Source organism: Bos taurus, chromosome 26, assembly GCF_002263795.3.
Source record: "Bos taurus isolate L1 Dominette 01449 registration number 42190680 breed Hereford chromosome 26, ARS-UCD2.0, whole genome shotgun sequence".
Lineage (NCBI taxonomy): Eukaryota > Metazoa > Chordata > Mammalia > Artiodactyla > Bovidae > Bos > Bos taurus.
The window spans coordinates 51500537-51523848 of NC_037353.1; the positions used below are offsets into that span (position 1 = coordinate 51500537).

Below are 23312 nucleotides of genomic sequence, written 5' to 3' on the forward strand. Positions count from 1 at the left end.
TCCTCGAGGTAAACAGGGTGCTGCCAGCTCCAAGGGGTCGCTGCCAGGGCAGACGGGGACACTCAGGACACAGCCAGGTCGGTCCTGCAACACGGGGCGGGGGCGGGGAGGGGGCCGGGCCGGGGCCGGGGGCGGGACGGGGGCGGGGGCGGGAGGGGGCCGGGCCTGGGCCGGGGCGGGGCGGGGCGGGGCGGGGCGGGGCGGGGGCGGGGAGGGGGCCGGGGCGGGGCGGGGCGGGGCGGGGCGGGGCGGGGGCGGGGAGGGGGCCGGGGCGGGGCGGGGCGGGGCGGGGGCGGGGAGGGGGCCGGGCCTGGGCCGGGGCGGGCGGGGCGGGGCGGGGCGGGGCGGGGCGGGGCGGGGCGGGGCGGGGGCGGGGAGGGGGCCGGGGCGGGGCGGGGCGGGGCGGGGCGGGGGAGGGGGCCGGGGCGGGGCGGGGCGGGGAGGGGGCCGGGGCGGGGCGGGGCGGGGCGGGGGCGGGGAGGGGGCCGGGCCTGGGCCGGGGCGGGGCGGGGCGGGGCGGGGGCGGGGAGGGGGCCGGGGCGGGGCGGGCGGGGCGGGGCCTGCTCAGCGGAGGTCGGCGTCAGCTTCACCGAGCACTTCCCTTCCAGCCAGCCCCTCCCCTTAACCGCCCCCTCACCGAGCTCACGCCCACCTGCTCCTCTCCGCTCTCCGTTCCAGTAGTGACGTCTCGTGTCTGATGTTCACACGGCTTTATTTCGTTTGGATCCTTGAACGTGGAGCCCCACACCCCCATTTTATTCCCACCTCTGCCAATCAGGAAATCCTCCCTACATAAAATTGTCCCACCGCTACCCCGGCTTCCCATCCCAGGATCTTGGTTTGTAGTTATTTATTTCACCCAGCACTTATCTGACACAAGAAATATCTCTTATTTAAGATAAAGAAAAAAACTGCTTGTAAACATGTTTCTTATGCCAAACACCTAAAATTGGATTGTTTTTGCCTGAAATTGGATTGTTGAGAGCACCGCAACAGGACAGAAAGCGCTGAAGGAGGAGCGTGAGCAGGGAGATGGAGGTGGGACGTGCTTAGTCAAGGAGGGCCTGCTCCCGCCTGCCTCCTGCAAATCCCATAAAATATGCTGAAACCAGGCAAAATAATAGTGTTCCTGTGCGCGAACAGACTACAAAAATAAGAATGAAAAAATGCATTAGCAATGGTGTGTGTGTGTGTTAGTCGTTCAGTCGTGTCTGACTCGTTGCAACCCCACGGACTGTGGCCCACCAGTCTCCTCTGTCCATGGGATTCTCCAGGCAAGAATACTAGAGTGGGTTGCCATTTCCTTCTCCAATTAGCAATGGTAGTAAATAGTAAACTAGATACATATATATTTATAGAAGTATGTTGTTTTTAATTACATAAAAAATTAAAATTTCAAAATGTCAAATTTGGATGATTTATTCAATATATTTTGTTCTGTGAATCAACTGTTAACTATGAAAATATGAGTACATATTATCAGTGTTAGAAAAACACTCAGATATACTAAGAAGACTGTTTAAAGCTATACAATGTGATGTACTTTTTCCTCCTTTTCATAATGCTTAGAAGGATATAAACCAGACATCAGCAGTGATTATGGTGGGGGGATTCCTTACTCTCTTTGCTTTTGTATGAATTTTCAATATTAAACATGTATCTCTTTTGTAATTAAAAATAATTTAAAATGAGTAAGACCAAACTACTCAGGCTATAAAAGTTTATAGTAGGAAACACTAATATATAAGAAATAATGTGCTGTTGCATCCAAAATTTTGTCTAGTTTTGCAATTATTTACGGCTCTGGTCTAGTGTATGATGTTTGCATGGTTTTACTTTGTTTGGATCCTTGAGCAAAAGGGACAGAAATCATGAGATTCCAGAAACTCAAGACCACAGCAGAGCTGTCTGCAGCCAAGACCTAACCAGCATCACATAAGCTCATCAAGGCTTTCAGTTAATAATTTTAAAAAGCAGTCCTCATTGCTAAGAGGAAAACCAAATGGACAAGCAGGACCCCAGGCTGGACACACAGTGCGCGCTCTGTTTTGGGGACGGGAGCGGGTTGTTCCGTGCGTGTGGGAGCACATCTGTCTACACTGACACCACACAGCCTCCCTGACTCACAAAGCCGGGGTCCAGGGGTCCCACCACGTCCACACGGCCCCCTGCTCCAAGCCCACCCATAAGAGTATCAGATGAGACTTCACCTCGTCCTCCGCGGGGGTCTCCACTGGGTCAGGACAGCTCCTCACTCTGGGAGGACCCTGCAGACAAGTTTCATCATCCATCCACAGGCTGCCCGCAGAGTGGCCCTAGAGGCCTAGGGCAGGGTCGTCCTGCCCCCCAGGGATCCGGGACCCCTGCTTCCGAGGTGGCAGGGCTAGGGGGAAGTCCTTTCTTTACCGCCTGGGAGCCTGCTCAGACATCCTCATCGGGCGCAGCTGGGCCGCCGTCACTCTGCCTCAAGCCTGAGGGAGGAGGAGCTGTCCCTCAGAGGGAGGGTCTGTATCCAACCCCAGGACTGCAGCAGACAAGTGTGCTGCTCTAGAGGGCAGAGCTGGAAACTCGGCTCCTCCTGGAAGCCGCACAGGACAGGAGTGTCCCTGGGCACACGAGAACGTTCTGCAAGAGTGAAAACAATTCTGTTATTAAAAACAGTAACAGCAGCTTCCTCTTCTGAGAAATGGGAATTGCACAGACCTGCCCCAAGTCGCTGAAGGCTCCAGGGCCACCATGAAAAACTGACTGATGTTTGGGCAAAGCACTTGTGCTAAAAATGCCAAGTCGTGGTCATAATAAGATAGAAAATGCCAGCAAATATATGGACCCATTCATTCAGCAAAGGTGTGAAGGTGCACCTGGCGTCTGGAACTAGAATCTTCTGGCTCACTCAGACTTGTCTAAGGACACACTCTCCTCTGCTGAATCCAAGTCAAGCATTGCTCCTGGGAAGGAACATGGGTTTTATTTTCCTGGAGGATGGAGATCTTCAGAAACCATAAACGACTGACCCCCTTAGAAGCAAGGCTTCACTGATTAGTGGTTAAACTTTCACTCATCCTCAACGTAGTTTGAAAATGACGCATAGCCCAGCTGTCAGCGAATGCAGTCAAAGGAGTCAGGTTTGCAAAGAGGTAGAAACTCACAGTGCAGGATGACACAGGTTCCTAGGAGGAGACACAATGGGCTCTCAAGTTAAACGAGCAAAAGTTATGAATGCTACTTTTTCCCAGCAATTAAGATGGTGACACACTCCTGCTCTCTTTAATTTGCAATTTTACCTACTTACCCCTAAAGCAGCATTCCATGTAAATGCATATTTAAAGCAAAGCCCTCAACTAGGTGAGGAAGGGGCCACCTCATATACAGCCACAATCTTTAAGGAATCTTTAAGTCTCAGAAAGTGTTAGTTGCTCAGTCGTGTCTGACTCTTTGCAACCTCATGGGCTGTAACCCACCAGGCTCCCCTGTCCATGGAATTCTCCAGGGAAGAATACTGCAGTGGGTAGCCATTCCCTTCTCCAGGGGATCTTCCAGACCCAAGGATCAAAGCCAGGTCTCTGGTATTACAGGCAGATTTTTTATAGTCTGAGCAACCAGAGGAGCCTGGGGGAACCCACGAACAGGGTGCGCGGGGATACATCTGCTGGCCCGAGTCTTCGGCCGGACTGCCCACCGTGTCACAGACCGCAGGGGCCGCCTGCCCTCCACCCACACCCCGGATGGAACCCTCCCCATGGAAGCACATTTCTCTTGCCTCTCAGATAACAGACGATCAGATCAGATCAGATCAGATTAGTCGCTCAGTCGTGTCCGACTCTTTGCAACCCCATGAATCGCAGCACGCCAGGCCTCCATGTCCATCACCAATTCCCGGAGTTCACTCAGACTCACGTCCATCGAGTCAGTGATGCCATCCAGCCATCTCATCCTCTGTCGTCCCCTTCTCCTCCTGCCCCCAGTCCCTCCCAGCATCAGAGTCTTTTCCAATGAGTCAACTCTTCACATGAGGTGGCCAAAGGACTGGAGTTTCAGCTTTAGCATCATTCCTTCCAAAGAAATCCCAGGGCTCATCTCCTTCAGAAAGGACTGGTTGGATCTCCTTGCAGTCCAAGGGACTCTCAAGAGTCTTCTCCAACACCACAGCTCAAAAGCATCAATTCTTCTGCACTCAGCTTTCTTCACAGTCCAACTCTCACATCCATACATGACCACAGGAAAAACCATAGCCTTGACTAGACGGACCTTTGTTGGCAAAGTAATGTCTCTGCTTTTGAATATGCTGTCTAGGTTGGTCATAACTTTCCTTCCAAGAAGCAAGCGTCTTTTAATTTCATGGCTGCAGTCACCATCTGCAGTGATTTTGAAGCCCAGAAAAATAAAGTCTGACACTGTTTCCCCATCTATTTCCCATGAAGTGATGGGACCGGATGCCATGATCTTCGTTTTCTGAATGTTGAGCTTTAAGCCAACTTTTTCACTCTCCACTTTCACTTTCACCATGAGGCTTTTTAGTTCCTCTTCACTTTCTGCCATGAGGGTGGAAGTCTCAAAAGGGGACAATTGAGTAAACAAGACACGTTTCGAGGCAGAATACATTGATCTAAGAATAAAGAACAAAATTACGGATACGCAGTACGGGGCACTGATTCTGAAAAACCAAGGTCTCCTAAGGTGGACCCTGCCACCTACTACTCTCTAAGACAAAAGCAGACTAAACATTTCCATTTGTGTACCTGGAGTATTTATCACGGGAAACACAGAGGTCAGCGAGAGGTCATCTTGAATCGGGCGATTTCACATGGAGGAAGGGCTCTTACGTTTTGTATACAGAGAAAAGAAGAGAGAGCAAAAGCAGATGGCAAAACCATTTAACATGTAGCATTAATGATTCTTGAATCTCGCCTTGATATGCAGAAGAATGTGTCAGTTAATGTGGCCAGTGGGTGCCACGGGACGCAGAAAAAACCTAGTTCTAGAGAACACTGTGAGGCACCACTTGGCTCCCAAGCTTTTAAAAACAGTACATAAATGATTTCAGAAGTTTCACTGCTTAAAAAAAAAGTATCGTGTCATTTTCTATAACAAGCAGAGAGGAACTCAGAACTGTTGAAGGGAGTCCATGAAATATTGCTAAAGGCCAAAGAATGTTGCAAATGTGATGCTTCTGGAGTATGGGAGGAGGAGAAAAGGAGCAATTTCATCCAAAGGCCTCCCTGTGCTGACTCTGGAAATGTCTGCTCTGCAAATCGCTGTGAACAAAGGCGGTGGTCCTGCTCCCACTCAGCTTCAGCCGACCAGCCCCTGCACAGTAAGCTGCTTAACAAGCCTGGTGGCAGGCAGCTTGGTGAGCTGGCAGAGGGGAGAAGATGGAGTCCCGGAGGGCACAGGTGCCTTGGAGGTTCCGGTGGAAGGTTGCTTCTCTCTGCCATCCTGCATACACATGCAACAGGGCAGAAAGGCCAAGCTCACCTCGCTACCCTCTCCTGAGAGACAGCCGACTCGTCAGTCCTTCTGTCCAGCTGCATCAGTCGATGAATGCCCGCGACTTTCCAGGTGCTTCCAGGAAATGAGAGCGGATTCTGCCTGGCAGCACCCAAGATCAGGACCTGAGTCCCGGGCGGCCCCATCGCGGCCGGTGGGCCAGGCGTGGAGCAGGGCACCCGCTGTGACGTCCTGATGAATGGCCTCACCTTCTCTGCGCACCTGTGATCACAAGGGGATGAGAGAGGCAGACAGACAGACAAAGGCAGGCGGGGCGTACAGCAAGCGGCCGGGGCCTCTGTCCCCTGTGGTGCGGGCCCCTCCACAGGCCCCAGAGCTCACCAGAGGCCAGCTGGACCGGGTGAGCTGGCCGGTTTACTTGCACCAACCACACACGTCTTAGAACACACTGCAGACTCTCCAGGAAAGCTGCTTCCTGGCAGTTCGATTGTCAGGATCTGTCTTGTGAGGAATTCCCAACGGGGAATAAAAGTGGAACACTTGAAAACTTGCAGCCATCACATTTCAAATGCAAACAGCGAGTTATGGGCTTGGAACTAATAAGCCCTCAATAAACGGGCCCTGGATCCGGCGGAAATGACATGGAACGCGCCACAAAGCATAAAAAGTCTCTTTTCGAGTCAAAGGCTGACAGTTCCTATAAAATTCAATACTTGAAAAAAATACCAATGTCAATCATAATGGAGAGTCTGACAAGTCCTCAGCAGAAAGCCTTTTCTTTTCTGTGGGGAAGAAAATCAGAGGAAACAGAGTTTATCAGGAGCCCCAATTACCCCAAATACCCATAACAGCACAGACCGGCGGGGCCGGCTCAGAGCTCACCCACTCCTGAGCTCCAGCTCAGTCCCATTCTCTTCAGAAATCTTCCCCTGAACACTCCTGAGAACCTCAGATTCCACGTGCGTGTAAAGCAGAACTCATCCTCCCCGAATCCCACGACCCCAGACATTTCCCCTGCGGATGCACGCCGCCTCTCCCAGCCCTGGATCGTGAGTGCATTCTCCCACTAATGAACCTGCCCGCCTCCACTCACTCGCCCCACCGCCCGCCTCTCACCTGAAAGTGGCCCGTGTGCCCCTTGCTGGGACCTGGCACCCCCCCACCCCGTCTATTTAGCCTGGTCCTCCCCCCAGCACCAAGGAGACAGTGGCCCTGCCCCCTCCCAGGAGCAGTACACCCACCACCAAACTCTGCTTCATGACCTTGCTAACTGAAAAGAAAAAAGACCTTATGCAATTCTTGCAAAAATTATTATCGCAAGAGCATCGACTGTTAAAAGCATTATTGCTCTAATTGTGATAGATCAGAAATTCGAAGATTTTTTTAAATCCTGTAAGTTAATGAAAAGTGGGTCGGCTCCTGGGGCGTCTGGAGGCTTGAGGCCTGAGGGTTAGGACAACGAATGATGCAAAACAGAATTAGAGGCACAGCTGTCTTTTCACAGAAGGAAAAGGGCTATTCGGTGGCTGGAAAATGTGGCTCCCAGCATGGAACGACTCGTTCAGCCATGCCCCACCTCCTCTGGAGCCCGGCCTGGGCGAGGGTGGAAACAGAATAACAAGCACCCCGAGCCGAGTCAGGGCTTGCGTGTCCCTGGGGGCTGCCCAGCGACGCGTCAAGGTGCAGCGGTGGCCGTGAGTGGGAGCTGGAGTCACATCGTCTGAGGGGTTTCGGCTCTCTGAGGAGAAATGCAGGGAGGGCTCTGGGCCTTGGTCTGAGGCACGATGAGTGGGAGACACTGGGGTCTCCACTGGACTCGTGCCCTGGCAGTCAGGCGTCTCTCCTGGCCCCCTTGCCTCACTGTGAACCATTCCTGCCTGGCCCGCTGTTCAGTTCAGTTCAGTCGCTCAGTTGTGTCTGACTCTTTTCGACCCCATGGACTGCAGCACGCCAGGCCTCCCTGTCCATCACCAACTCCCGGAGTTTACGCAAACTCATGTCCGTTGACTTGGTAATGCCATCCAACCATCTCACCCTCTGGTCCTCTGACCTTCCTATAAATGTTGTGAGTAACTGGTACTCTCTGAAGTATACAACCAGTATACAATCACCCCTCTAGGCCAGAATAAACAGACAGTGTTCTCTCTGCAGCTGAGAGCCTTGTTACTGGAGGTCTGCAGGTAGCAAATCCGGGCCTTTGTGACCAGGTGGCTGAGCCCTGAGCCTGGGCTGTGGGCATCCCACAGCACACGGCGATAGAGCAGCAACTTCATGGTCACCCAGCCTAAGGATGACGTGCCTCTGGAAGCCAAGGCTTGGGCATGGTGACATGCTGCGTCTCTTAAGTCATTAGGATGGGTGTGAGGAATTCAAGGCCTGTCAGTCAGGTGGGTGGCTTCTAATCATGATGAGGAACCTAAAATAAAACAAGTTCAAAGCTAAAACCTCTCAGCATAAGATGGGATCAAGGGATGAGACGATTTTGTGGCTACCTTCCGTGAATCCCTTATCTCCTGTGGCTGGATAACTCGATGCAGAGTCTGATTCCTCAGGTTGTTGAATCACAGTGTAAGAAATCTGTTACACACATGCCTCTGCGAATCTTTTAAGTGAAAAGTAAGGCACTGGTTGAGGAAGGTGGGGTGGGGCTAAAAATTGGGACAAGGGTGTTGGGAGGATTTTAATGAAGCCAGGGCTCCTCCCAAACCACCAACCTCCTGAGCCTCACAGGCAGAAGGAGCAACACTTCCTGCCACGGCTGGAGCTGCTGCTGCCTCAGAGCATGACCAGGCCTCGCTAGAGAGTGTCATGTTGACAAAGATGCCGTCGCTCCTGCCCTGTCTCTACCCGCCCCCCATTTTCTTTATATCTATAGTTAGAAGCAGACTCTCTTTATGACCCAGGAAGCTAATTATAGCATCCAACCCGAGAGAAGATATACCGTCTACAAGAAATTCAAGGTTATTGTTGGTAACAGAAAGAAAACTTGAAGACTATGGAAGGGTATCTATTTGAAGACACTGGACTAGGAGAAGAGGACATACATTTAAATAAATTTAAATTATGCAAATGGAGACCTTAGAGATTCTGGATTCTGGGACTCACTTGATTACCTGGGAATGGATTAGCTGATTTCCCAATTATTGGCTGCAACCTGGACTTGGTGAGAGCTGGTGCTGAATGAAGCTGAGACGCCAGAATCCTGTGTGTGAGGAGAAGGAGCTGGAAGCCGCGATCCATGCAGGGATGGGTCAGGGCTCCTACATGCAGACATCAGAGTCCACTCCAGCGGGTTCTACTGCGGAGGGCTCCTTAGCCCACACTGTCTCCAAGAGTGTGACCACAAGCTTGGAAGCTGTAGATCTGGGAGTCATGTGCCCAGGGAAAGCCGTGGGATGGGGTTCCAACTGGAATCCCACTGCGGCCACTGCTGCCACCCCGATGCTGGGGGCTGGATGAACAGCCAGTTGCATAATTGTGCCCGAGGGTCAGCCTGTGGCCATGGAGCCAGCTCCTAAGAGCCTGGCTGCTCAGACTCGTCCCCAAGAAGCACGTGGCTGGTCTGATGGGCAGAGCCTCTGGTCACGTGTGGGTTAGGCTTTCCGGCCTCTAGAGGACAGGAGGCTCACTCCCGGAGGGTAAATCACACACTGAAGGAAGCACCCTGAATGTTTTCCAAAGGAAATCCTGAAATGTGTCGTCTCTAGGATCCCGAGCCTGTGCTGAACGGAGCAGGGCCTGCCGCGTGTGTTGACACGCTCGTTTACCCGAGGAAGGTCCGCAGTCACGTGTGCTGGAGACAGAGCAGAGATGACCATGCAGCGGGGCTCCTGGGACGACTCGCCCGAGCACGGCTGCAGCGGCGCAGTGGGAGGAGGTCCGGGTGGGCCTGGGCACTGAGGGGCCGGCGCTGCAGGTGTTGAGGCGGGAAGTGAAGGCAGGGACGTGGAGTCGTCATCGCTGCCGGAGGCGACAGGACGACCCTTCCTTAGTGTGGAGACGGCGGGGCTCAGCCTGCCCGAGTAGAGTGTCCGACCAAAGACACACAGTCAACCAAAACAAATCCACAAGCCGCTTCTGCACCAGATGCAGCGTTTCCAAGAGAGAAACAACGACAAGTTCTTTACTTCAGTTTTTCGGACAGTAAATGAGTAGCTGGTGCCGCACGGAAGTCAGGGAGCCAGGAGATCGACGCTGGAGCGGAGCACATTTCTCTTTCCCAGGAGCAGCCAGCCTTCCTGGGGCCTCTGTGCTCATTTCTAAATGTTTATCATAAAATTGTATTAATACAAATAAAAGTAATACATTTATTAATAAAAATTGTGGGCATGACGTTTGGTCTACAGATGCTGAGTGAAAAGCTGACCGCAGTTATTTGTTTGTGATGTGGGCACCGGAAATCTCCTCTCCTAGCGAATTTCCAGAATTCAACACAGTATGGTTAGCTCTGGTCACCACGCTGAGCACACGTGACTCGCCAGGCCCACGGATGGGTTTGGGCTGGTGCCCCAGGGCCCCTCCACCAGCAAGACTGGAGAAAAATGTGTGAACTTGTGTCTTTCATTTCCGGAGACCAAAAGCATCTTCAAAGCAGTGGAAGGCCCCAGAGGAATGCTGATTAACAGCCCTATTTTACAACTGAGGAAAGTGTAACAGAAAAGTGAGGAATGGAGGTAAGGTCACACAGCTAGTTAGTGGTACAACCACGGTCAGCAACCAATTTCCCTTTCGGTCCAGTGAATTTCCTACACCTGACCCTGCTTTGTGATCCAGGAAACCAGTATCCACAGAAAATGCCTCTCTAGGATAAAATTGGGCTTCCCTGGTGGCTAAGATGATAAAGAATCTGCCTGCAATGCCGGAGACCAGGGTTCAATACCTGGGTCAGGAAGATCCCCTGGAGAAGGGAATGGTTACCCATTCCAGTATTCTTGCCTGGAGAAGTGCATGAGAACATCGGAGCATGATGGGCTACAGTCCACGTAAGGTAAAATTAGGACCCTTAATTCAAGAAAGAGAGACCACTATACAGCCATAGAAAGTTCTCAAAAATAACTATATAATATCCTCATAGATAAGTTACACTCTTCACTGATGACCATTAGTTGCTATTTTGTGCCTTAAAGTAGCATGCCAAACTTTCACAGATGGTGTTGAGTCAAGATCCCAGTAATGACTAATTCTGTGCCACTGACTTTTCTATGTTAATTTTATTTTTTTAACTTGTTTTTAATTGGAGAATAATTACAAATTAAAAGACGCTTACTCCTTGGAAGAAAAGTTATGACCAACCTAGACAGCATATTTAAAAGCAGAGACATTACTTTGCCAACAAAGGTCCATCTAGTCAAGGCTATGGTTTTTCCTGTGGTCATGTATGAATGTGAGAGTTGGACTGTGAAGACAGCTGAGCGCCGAAGAATTTATGCTTTTGAGCTGTGGTGTTGGAGAAGACTCTTGAGAGTCCCTTGGCCTGCAAGGAGATCCAACCAGTCCATTCTGAAGGAGATCAGCCCTGGGATTTCTTTGGAAGGAATGATGCTCAAGCTGAAACTCCAGTCCTTTGGCCACCTCATGCGAAGAGTTGACCCATTGGAAAAGACTCTGATGCTGGGAGGGATTGGGGGCAGGAGGAGAAGGGGATGACAGAGGATGAGGTGGCTGGATGGCATCACTGACTCGATGGACCTGAGTTTGAGTGAACTCCGGGAGTTGGTGATGGACAGGGAGGCCTGGCGTGCTGCGATTCATGGGGTCGCAAAGAGTCGGACACGAATGAGCGATTGAACTGAACTGAACTACAATATTGTGTCGGCTTCTGCCACACATCAGTAGGAATCAGCCATAGATATACGCATGCTCCCCCCTCCCACCTCGCGCCCTATCCCCTCCCCAGGTTGTCACAGAGCACTGGGCTTGAGCTCGCTGGGTGATGCAGCAAATTCCCTCTGGCGTCTGTCTCACGTATGGTAATGTACGTGTTTCCATGCTGCTCTCTCGGTTCATCCCTCCCTCCCCTTCCCGCACTTTAACAGCAGGACAAGGGGGTCCATCCGCTTTGTCCCAGGCTGTGGGAGAGGTTGGAGGAAGACCTGGGGGCAGAGAAGAAGCCTCGGACAGCTCCCCTCCATGGTGGGGTGTGGGAGGGACCTTGATACAGGCCCACCCCGCTCATAACTCACATTACCCGTACAGGCGCGGAGAAACCCTGCAGCAAAAACCATGTTAAAATGCGCTTCTCCCTGCTCAGTCCCCAACTATCTGAGGCCGTGGAGTTGGCCTTTGAGATGAATGATGCCATTCGTGTGCCAGTGGCCTGGGATGTGGCGGTGGATGCTGAATGCATTTCCTGAGATGAGCTCTGATACAGGACCAGGCAGCTGTGCCCTCGGGCTTCAGGGTGAGCTTGTGGAGGGCGGACTCCCAGTCCCCCTCCAGAGAGCCGTGTTCTCAGCAGGTCCCCCACTGGGCCCCCAGGCAGGTGGTCTATGGGGTTCGTGCTGAGAACCCCGGACCTTGAAATGGGCTGAGAAAGACAGGAAAGCTTCTGCAAACAGACACTGGAGTCATGATGGCATCTAGCCTGTGGGTCTTGGGGTGATGCCTTGTCAGAGGACAGCTGTGGGAAATGGGTCTGCAAACATGATCTAAGCGATAAACTGAGCCCGAAAATTGCTGTCAACTCTGCACTGCCTACGAAAGCATAAATTATACATCCTTTCCAGGGGATAATTTAGCAAAATGTTAACAAAACGCATTAAAGAGCATACCCAGAAATTTCAACCTCTTGTCATTTAGACAAAGGAAATTACCGGAGAAGTTTGCAAAGACAAATGTGCCTGGACTTCATTACAACCTGGTTAGTGATTACAGAACGCTCAGCCTGAATTTCCAACCAGAGTCTCGGTCAAATTTCAGAGACTGGAGAGAGCAGCCAATGGAAGCGGTGACCGCAGCAGATAGCCCACACCACTCAGAGCACCTCCACCGCTCGCAGGGTGCGTTTTCCTCGGAGTCTGCTCCTGACACTTACTAGGAGGGCCCGCGGGTGGTCTAGGCCCTCATTTGGGGCAATGCTAAGGTGACTGCTCTTCTGGAACGCCACAGCACCTGCAACCAGTGTTTGCTGCCAGGAAGAGCTGTCCACGTACACTCTTCAAGGAGAATGCCAATTACAAGACAGTGCACACGGCATACCAGGGCTTCCCTGGCGGCTCAGATGGTAAAGAATCCACCTGCAATGTGGGAGACCCAGGTTCGATCCCTGGATTTGGAAGATCCCCTGGAGAAGGGAATGGCAGCCCACTCCAATATTCTGAACTGGAGAATTCCATGGACAGAGATGCCTGCTGGGCTTACAGTTCGTGGAACTGCAAAGAATTGGACACGACTGAGAGACCAGCACTCTCCCTGCACACAGGACTTTCTGCACACGGGACTGTCGTTACCATCAGGGACCGCAGCCCTGCAGGAACTCAGGCGTCTTCACAGGGGAACAGCCACAGTCATTTCATGTCATCAGGAAACTCATCCTGGGCTGGATGAGGGCAGGCCGCCGTGCCCCCAAACTATCAACTGCAAGATAGGAAAGGGCTCTCACATTTACCAATTCCCACGCAGAGAAAGGAGAGGACACTCAGCCTGAAGGGTGGGGGCCCACGGCGGAGGAGGCAGGGCCCCTGCTCTGAGAGGAGCACATTCTGGAAGGGGAGACGGAAAGAAGTGCAGGCATGACTGGGTCAGAGAGCACGGGGACCACAGGAAACACTGTCAGAGCTCACAGAGGACCCGAGAGGCGTGGCGATGGGCCCGGGACACACGGAGGGCAGCGTCCAGCAGGAGGGGGCACGTGTCCACCACATGCCCCGCGTCACTGGAGAGGAGACCCCGGGTGCAGTCAACTCGCTCAGGCTGGTTCTCTCGTGTGGCTGCTCCCCTGGGAGCCATGCTCCCCAGGCTGCTCCTTGCTGCTTTTGAAGCACGTGAGGACCTGTCTCTTAGCCCCCTTTGTTCCCACTGGTGCAAACTCTCGGCTGCCCTGGGGAGACAGTGTGTGAGGGCCGGAGCCGGTCTGCATGCTCCCCGAGGGCCTCCAGCCCAAGTTACAGGGCGTGGGTTTGTCTGAGCAGCGGGCAGCCCCCCTCAGTCCCCGAGGTCCTGCCAGCCCCTCCGCACCCCTTCTTTACCCCAGGATTCGCTCGAGGCCCTGTAAAGACGGGGCTGGTGGGAAACGTGGCCAATGAGGAGATACAGGCCGGGTCCAGGAGGAATGGGGAGGTGGCTCGGGGGTTCTCGGGCGCGGGAGCAGCGAGTGAGGGCTGGTAAGGCTTCATCACCGGAAATGTTCTTCAGCAGCACAGACAAGGTGTCGGCTCCCACCCTGGCACCAGGTGCTGCAGGGAACATGACAGACAGACCCTCACCGCAGAGAAGTCCTGTCTTGGTGAAGGAGACGATGGGCAAGGAAGCAACCAGTTCAGCCGGTAAAACCCGACATCATCACATGTAGGGAGCGGTGGGATGGATACCCACACAGAGATGCTGGAGTCAGTCCCTCCAGGCACGGGGCAGAGGGCACAGCCCTGGGGCAGGTAGGGTGCAGCTCCCCCGAGGCACGGAGGGAAGGTCCATGCACCTGCGTCCCATGAGGTCAACCAGGTGGCCAGAGACCAGATCCAGTAGCCCCTGAGGGCCATGGGGAGGGGTCCAGCATGGTCCACCCGGGCCTGCAGAGCTGTGCTGTCCCCGACGGAATCAGGGGGCTCAGCCAGCTGGGAAGAGGCTCACCTTCCTACCAATGCTGAGTGAAGGATCCAGGGGAGAGAGGGCCAGGCGATGGTCAGACCAGGATGAGGCCACCAGGGCAGGGCAGGCAGAGTCCCCAGGAAGTCCTTACAAATAAGACATGCCTGTGTACTCAGTAACTTCAGTCGTGTCTGACTCTTTGAGGCTACGTGGACTGTAGCCCTCCAAGCTCCTCTGCCCATGGGATTCTCCAGGCAAGAATACTGGAGTGGGTTGCCATTTCCTCCTCCAGAGGATCTTCCTGATCTGGGGATCAAATCCGAGTCTCACGTCTCCTGTACTGGCAGGAGGATCCCTCACCAGCGCCGACAGTGGAAGCTAGTCTTACCAATGAGAGAGAACAAGCTGACTCAGCAGGATCCTGGCTGACGAACTCCAGGTTTTCTCATTTAAGAAGCTTTCCTTGCATCTGCTAATGCCGTCCAGCCAAAGACCTCCAGGACCACCCCGTGGCTGAACGCGTGGGTTTATTGCACCTTTCAGCAAAGGACGACACACACCAGGGGCACACGAGGGGTGTGTCGGTGAGAGGATGCCAGAAAGAAACTCTCATGGGGTTTGACCTGCTTTAAGGGCTCCTGTTGGGAGTCCAGGAGAGCAGCAGTTTGCTCAGGACGGGACACAGCCAGGAAGTGGGAGAAACAGCACGACTGGGCATCTTGGGAAAGCAGCCGCCACCACGCTCGTCAGCCAGGCCCTAGAAGCCGGTCACTGAGCGTGGACGGGGAGCCATGTCTGCACTCAGATGAGATCTCAGGGGTCCTGGCGCTGGTCTCGACCCATCATGGTTACGGAGTGGCTCTGGCGGACGTTGTGTGTTCTGTGATCCATAGAAGGCGGGGGCCCAGCTGCGAGCCGGGGTCACTGTGCTGCTTTTCAGACCCTCCCCGCTTCACAGTGTGGAAACTCTCCAGTCTGCTGCAAGCGCCGCCTCGGTCGACTTCAGCAGGACGGGTCAGGATGAATGCTTTGCCTTAATTACTTTCCGTGCACACAGAATTTCACTCCAAAAACGCCATTCCTCTGCCAAAGCAGCACACTTCTTTGCTCTGCTGTGCTTTCAGAGATCACTGAGTGCTTATAATTAGGTTGTGAAACCATGCGATCCTTCAGCTGGTGTTTGCTGTTTTAAAAACAGACTTGTTTTGCATTTTGAAGTAAGAAAATGTTACCATATACATGGAAATTATGCAGGCTTCTCTAATCTGGAATCTGGGGTGGGGGTGAGGAGACTTCATTAAAAAAAAAAAGCATTGTCTTATTCTAAATAGTAATGAGGTGCATAGCATAATATGTGATGATTCAATAAAGGCGCTCATTTAAATTGCAGATGGTTGTAAAATTGAGACTGCAGATAACTTTACTCTGAGAATGTATAGAATAAATGGTCTCTTAATATAATAAAGTCGCTTGTCGTCTTTGCGGTTTATATTAAAACTTCACTCGAGATGTGATTTCCAGGCAGGTCTCCTAAAACGCTCCCTCGGGACAGTAAAATTCAATGACACTGGATCATCCCCAAGAAATAATAAAAAAGAGACACGTTATACGTTGTCAGGGAAGTTCCGAAACTTTGTGTTCGTGGATGAATTATTCATTAAAAGTTTTTGGAGAAGTACAGGTGGTGCAAAACCAAGTTTCTGAATAATGAAAGGAATTTTGTTTCTCTATCCGAAGACGCATCCTTTCTTGGAACCAACGGTGCCCATTTAGCGATGGCAGCAGGGTAATGGGAGCCTCTCCCAGGGCACTGCCCCCCACCGGCCTGGGCCTCCAGAGGTAGGAACCCAGAGGTCAACAAGTCCAGGCGGCAGGCATATTCTCAGCGTTCAGGGGACCAGAGCAGACACGAGGCTCACAAATCCCAAGGCAGCCAGTGGAGCACTGACAGCCGGACAGACCCCTCAACACAGTTTCCTTCAGAGAGAAGCCTGCCATCAGGATCTCATCTCGTGGGCAACAGACTAGCAGCCCCTCCTACGCACTCCCACTGTCCTCACCCCACGTATTTACTTATATTAACCACGTCTCACTGCACAAGGAATTCAACTCTGTCATCAAAGGAAAATCAGAAAGCACATCAGTAGGGAAACAGCCTGAGGCCTGACCCTCCAGAGTGACCACGGCTCAGCTCTGCTGCTGCTGCCGAGGCTCGGCCGCCCAGCCAACCCACGAAGTGTGTCAGTGCTGAGGTGTTTGTGGATCTTCTTCCAGTCCCCATGCTCCACTTTCTGCAGCTGGAGGAAATCCTCTTGTGTGATAACTTTGACGACATGCCTCACTCCATTTTCTGGGCTCTCCAAAGTCCCTGGTCGTTGGGGTCACTCGGCACATAAAATTTCCTTTGTATAACCTTCCGGAGCAACCATCTTCTCTCTAATTTTCTTAATTACTGTTTTCTCTTCCACTTGCATTCGCTGTGCTGTGCACGTTGGTTTGATTCTTTCAGGCCCGTCTTTTCTGTTGGATTCCCAGCATGTGTCAGCTCTGCAGCTGTGTTTTTCGGGTGGTTAAACATGTTGCCTTGTTTTCACAAACCTCCTTTTTCTCTTCTCAGTTCTTTGAAATTATGTTTTCTTCTGAGTTAGGTTCTTCACATTTGCTTGTCTCTAATGGGAAGGTTGGGCTTCCCCTGAGGCTTAACAGTAAAGAATTTGCCTGCAGTGCAGGAGCGCTGGAGACGTGAGTTTGATACCTGCATCGAGAAGATCCCCTCAAGGAGGGCATGGCAACCCACTCCAGTACTTTTGCCTGGAGAATCCCATGGACACAGGACAGAGGAGCCTGGCAGGCTACAGTCCATGGGGTTGCAAAGAGTCAGACATGACTGAGCGACTGAGCATGCATGCGTGCAATGGGAAGATTAATCATCTGTTTATTTATGTCTGGTTCATACTCAGGCTCTTATATCAAAAAACCTACATTTACTAACACACCGGGAGGGACTTCTTCCCACCAGGGCTGGCCCTGGACCACAGGGATCCCATTTTCAGGCTAGGGCTGTCCTGTTCTCCTGCACCTTCAGTGGGGAAAGCCCTACGGAGGGGCTCTCAGAGTGTCCGAATGCTGGTGTATTAGGAACAGGACTATGACAGCTCAGTGCTGGGGCCACCTTGCATGGTGACCCAGGGTTCCAAGCTGCATCCTTCCTCGGACTCAGCCGAGGCCCTTGGCATCCTCTCCCAGACCACCTGGCTCTGGCCTTCAGGCAAGGAGGTCAAGAGTGATGTGGTCCTGCCCGCTTCTTGGTCAGCAGCCCAAGAGGACATGTCCTCCTGGTTGGAAGCAACCCCCAAGCCCCACCGAGTGGCAGTTCCCCCCCAGGAGCAGCATCGTCCATGGCGGGGTGCCGGCCCTGGGTGGACAGCAGCGTCCCCACCGCCCTGCATGCTGTGAACCGTTCCTGTTCACCTACATACACACCCAGGGTCATGAAGGGACTGCCTCCGTGAAAAGAACGAGTAGTTAAAGCTTCAAATGCACTGTCAGAGGCAGCGCCCGCTTCATACAGACAAATGTTCTATGACATTTGCTCTCCAAGGCTTTGTCTGCACCATCTTTAATTGTTAGGTAAACAAGACATAGCTAACACTTCCAGAACGCTCCGTCCTTAGCAAGTTTCTTGTCATTTCACTTCATCTTTGCAATAGCCTCACAAGGCGGGCTCCCATTTCAGAGACACGGAAATTGGAGCACAGAGACGTGGGTCCCTCTCCCAGACCAGCCACCAGGTGACAGAGCGGGGCTGCACCTTCAGCCACCAGACGATGGCCTCCTCGGCTCCTGGGCTGGACCTGCCTGGAGCCTGGACTACGGCAGGGAGAATCACCTGCTTTTAATTTTTGTAATTTGATACATTCACACTTTTTAAATATTTAGCCAGTGCAGAACTTGCTTTGTTTTGCAGGTTGAGCTAAGGATTGAATTTACCTTTTTCCCAACCAAGTTAACCAGCTGGCCCGTTATGATCGACAGCATAGCCCAGTCTTTCTACACCGGATGTGAGTGCCCCGCAACACTCCAACATTCTCGCCTGGAACACTCTGAGCTTTCCGTCCTGGCTCCCTGATTTCTCATCCACTATCTGACCTCAGGCACAATCCGTTCTGATTTTGACTCTCGGAAATATTTTCACATCTACTAGAGCAAGTTCCCCTCAATGGTGTGAAAATCACTCACTCATCTTGCTAACCTTTAGACTCATCTGAAATTTGACTGGGATTGTACTTTTTAAGGTTAATTAGGAGAGAAATGGCATCTTTATAATATTGGGTCAATAAATTTGTCTTACTTTATATCGTTCAGTAAAATTTTATAGATCGCTTTGAATGGGATTGCACGTTGCTTAAATTTGCTTCCCAGGAATTTATGTTGGGCCCCTATTATGAAGTTACTTTGTTCGTTACAGCTTTTGTTGTGATGCTTTGGCATTTACAAAACTCACTTGTTTGGTGCTTTCTTTATCGGCCGTTCTTCCTCTTTTGTGTTTATCCCCGTAGGTTTTCAGATGGATTTTTAGGTTGTTAGGTGGACAAGCATAGTCTGTTTCTACATAATAGAAACATTTGTGCATTTTTGGGGAATAGGGTCCCGGGAAAATCAGATCCCTTTCGTTAAGGTGATTTTATAAGTATTCTTAGAGAAATTAATGTGATAAATTATATTAATACACTTCCTCATTTTAAACCATACGTTAATTCCTAATAGAAGCCATACTTGTGCATAGCATATTAGTCTTATAAAAATTCTGGTTTGGTGTGTGTGCTGTTTGCCTAAAGGTGTTGTAACCAAGTGGCACAAACTGGGAGGTTTAAAGGCACAGGAATTTATAACCTCAGATCTGGGGGCTGGGAGCCAAGGTGAAGGCAGTGCCCGCTCCCTCTGCAGACGCTAAGAAGGAAGGCGCCAGAGGGGCCCCTGGGAGCAGCCTCTCCGGTCCAGACTCGCTCCTGCCCCATCTCTGCATCTCCCATGAGGGTCTGCCTTTGGCCAAACCCAGCAAGAATCCGGAGTGTACAGGAGCCCGGTGATGGGGTCCATATGGGGGCGCGAGCTCCCTGGGCCCAGAACTCAGTGGGGAAGGATGGAGGGCAGATGAAAGATGAGGATGAGGCAAAACTAAATGAAATAAAAGATGGCAGTTAAGGGGCTACAGGAAGCATCTTAATGACGCCCAAAAATGGGGTGAGTGTATTGACTACAGCACACCAATTATACAAAAAGATGAATGTCAATAATGACACTCAAGAAAGGAAAGAGAGGGAGAAATAGAACAGAACGCACTGGACTCCGTCGCCAGTGGCTAAGATGCCTAATGTGACTCTTACAAACAGACAAGAGAATGGAAAGAACAAGGCGTTCATCCTGCCTTTCTGAGAACTACGGTTCAAAGACACTAACAGCTCCGGTGAACAAGGGAAAACCCTCCTGTGTAGAAGAACCTGATTCATCAGTAAGGAGGGGACGATAGAATCAGAAAATTACCATTCTGCAACCTGTAATGAGATGTTATTTCTGGAAATGGCATCATTATCAGAGGATAAAGCCATTAGGAGACTTAGCGATGAAGAACTTCGCAGGGAACGGGCCAGGCTGTGGCGCCGTGAACTGTTGGGGGGTCTCCCTGTGAATAGAGGGGAATCTACCGCAGGATTTTGGAAGCAGAGAGGCAATGGCGGCATAATGTTTTGTTTTGTTTTTTTGGCATAATGTTTTAATGTCTTCAGATCTTTACACAAAGCAGTCACGTCAACCAGATGGCAAAGGCGAAACTCCACAGAAAATGCTGATGGCAGAGTGAGGACCCCTCCAGAACTCTGAAGCGCAGGTGGGTGAAGCCAAGCCACCAACAGCCAGGAGACCCTCAGGGCACCAGTGCCCACAGGAGGGGAGGTGGAAGCCAGGGGACCTGTGGCGTCCCTGAGAGCAGGAGACCCCAAACAGCCGGCAAGTCTGCCCTCACCATGCACCAGCCAGGCAGCAGACTCTGGAACCAGGAGGGCTGGTCTCTGAGGCAGGAGTGCTGGGAAAGATGTGGGGGCACCCAAGAAGACCAGGCCAGGAGAGGTGCCAGGAAGATCCAGGAAGCAACCCCCATATTCCCAAAACCACGAGGAATCAACCCTCAACGGAGCTCTGGGAGGTCAGCGAGCTGGCCTGAGCCAGGCCTCCTTCTAAGGACTCAAAAACTGGCTTCCCAAGACTTCTCAGAAGGTCCAAGGGCTAAGACTCCATGCTTCCAATGCAGGGGACACAGGTTCAATTCCTGGTTGGGGAATTAAGATCCCAAATGTCTCATGGCATGGCCAAATTTTTTTAATTTTTAAGTAAAAACTAATTCCCCATAGAACTGAGACACATCAGTCCATGGACAGATAAACAGATAAACAAAATGTAGTCCATCCGCTCAAAGGAGGGAAATTCTGACACACGCTATACCATGGATGAGACTTGAGGACCTTATAAGCCAGATGCCACAGAAGACAGATGCTGTGAGATTCCACATACAGATCCCTCAGTTCAGTTCAGTCGCGTCCAACTTTTTGCAACCCCATGGACTGCAGCACACCAGGCTTCCCTGTCCATCACCAACTGTCGGAGCTTGCTCAAACTCATGTCCATCGAGTCGGTGATGCCATCCAACCATCTTTCGTCATCCCCTTCTCCTCCTGCCTTCAATCTTTCCCAGCATCAGGGTCTTTTCCAAGGAGTCATGTCTTCGCATCAGGTGACCAAAGTATTGGAACTTGAGCTTCAGCTTCAGCATCAGTCTTTCCAATGAACCCCCAAGACTGATCTCCTTTAGGATGGACTGGTTGGATCTCCTCGAAGTCCATGGGACTCTCAAGAGTCTTCTCCAACACCACAGTTCAAAAGCATCAATTCTTTGGCACTTAGCTTTCTTTATGGTCCAACTCTCACATCCATACATGACTACTGGAAAAACCATAGCTTTGACTAGATGGACCTTTGTTGGCAAAGTAACGTCTCTGCTTTTTATCCCTAGAGCCCTCAAATTTAGAGACAGAGGTTAGAATGGAGGGTGTCCGGGGCTGCAGCAGGGGAGGAGGATGGGGAGTTGCTGTTTGATGAGCAGAGAGCTTCAGTTTTGCAAAATGAAGAAGTTCTAGAGACTGGTTGCACAATCATGGGAATGCACGCTTAAACATGGTTAGGATGGTGAATTTTATGTCAGCTGTTTTTAACCACAGTTAAAAATTAAAAGTTTTTAAATGAGACATATCAAATTGCCACTAAAAGCTATTATAAACATACTGATAAAGCGCAGAATAATACCTATATGGGCAATAAAAGCATGCTGGAGACTCAGGTTCAAATAATGTATTGAAACCATTGTTAAGTACTACTTCAAAATGAGGTTCAAGGATGGTATCAGATATGAAAGAAAGCAAAAGTCGTAATTCAAAAAATTTCAGAAATGAGTGACAGAACTGAGGGAAAAATCGGAAATTTAAAAGACATTTCAGAAATGAAAACTCAGGCAGGAGAAACAGAATAGAATGAGATAATACCTTAAGAAAAATAGAAAATAGAAGGGACGGGCTTTGTAATCCAACGAAGAAAAGAAAAGGGATTCGAGAAAAAAAAAACAGGAATTCTGAAGACCAGCAAAGACAACCTTATGTATGATTCTGAGTCCTGAAGAAGAAATCAAAGGAGGGAATACAATAATACTAAAAACTGTTTCAAGATAACCTTCCTTATTTAAAAAGATATTTTAAAACCACTTCTGTGTTGAAAGCACACGGCATACCTGAGAATACAGACCAGAGCAACTACTAGGAAGACAGAGGCTTATAAATTAATCAACTTTTACAAAAAAGGGGAAAAAAATCATCTTTTAGGCAGCCAGGTAAAGCAGTAAAATAATAAGAGAAATAAAAATTCTATCACACATTTTTCACAGACAGTCTTTATGCCAGAAAGAAGTAGAATATTATGTTTAATGTGTGTCAGGAGGAAAATGTGAACCAAGTATTTTTTTTATCCAGCAGAACTGGACTTTCAAAGCATAATAGTATAAAAACATGAAGTGTTATCAACATTCAAGACATCAGAGCTATTGGTCTCATGAGCCCGTCCTGAGGAAGGTAATTAGAAAAGGAGCTTTAAACAAAAATGACCACAGAGATTTTAACTGAAAGCTGGTAACTAGCACTCATGGAGCTACCTGCAGAAAATTAAATGAGGCTGCAAAGGAGAAGACATTACGCATAACGGCTCTGCGAACTGACGTGAGACCCAGCGCCCCATCCACAACAAGGATGAACCGGGAAATACACAGGGCAGAAAAGAACGATTGAGCTCTCCCTGGTACTCAGAGCAGCTTGCGGCGACACTGGCGTGGCTACGTACGTGCTGGTGTTGATGCACACACGTACGTGTAACAGTGGTACTCTGAGACCATGTGTGCTACGGGGAAACAAAAGAGAGATCTTGTCAATTTTCTACTCTTTCATCCTGTGTGTCCCTGAGTGTGGTGTTGAAGGAGGAGGTGCAGACATTACAGAATAGTTGGATGAACACCTGTTGTCAGGGTGAATCAAAGAAACAGCACAAACCCCTAAGATCTTCCCCATAACATCCTTGTGCCCTGAGGATGGGTTTGGAATACATTCCCCACTGAGAGAAGCAGGGCTTCTTGGAGAAAAGGCTGACCTCGGGGCTGTGTGGAGCGGGCGGGGAGGGCGGTATAATGGGCCTCGGGCATCTTGTCACACCAGGTAGTGGCGAGGCCACCAAGGTGGCTAGTGTGGCACGCGGACTCAGGAGCTGACGTGAGGAGGTTCCTATTGCCGCAAACAGGGACTTCCTGAGTTTCAGAAAGGATGCTGGTTTGCACAGAGTGAGGGCTGTTAAATAAGTCTAAATGGACACGTTAATAAGAAGACTCAGAGAAACATGCTGTTTAGGGAACAGCGGGGTCCCAGCTCATTACCCTGAAAACTGGCCGGGAGGGTCCAGCTCCTCCACATACCGTCCCGATGTTACACACACAGACGAGAGTTACGAGAACTCTCTCTTTATCCGAGTATTTC

General features: G+C 51.0%; 1 long non-coding RNA gene across 1 annotated transcript; it reads right to left on the minus strand.

Moving 5' to 3' along the window:
* Positions 1 to 552: 552 nt before the first annotated feature.
* On the minus strand, positions 553 to 2711 carry LOC112444499 (uncharacterized). The gene is made up of 3 exons (XR_003032817.2): positions 2407 to 2711; positions 2211 to 2267; positions 553 to 727 (listed from the first exon to the last, which is right to left on the minus strand). It is a non-coding gene; the product is annotated as an uncharacterized lncRNA (long non-coding RNA).
* Positions 2712 to 23312: the final 20601 nt, after the last annotated feature.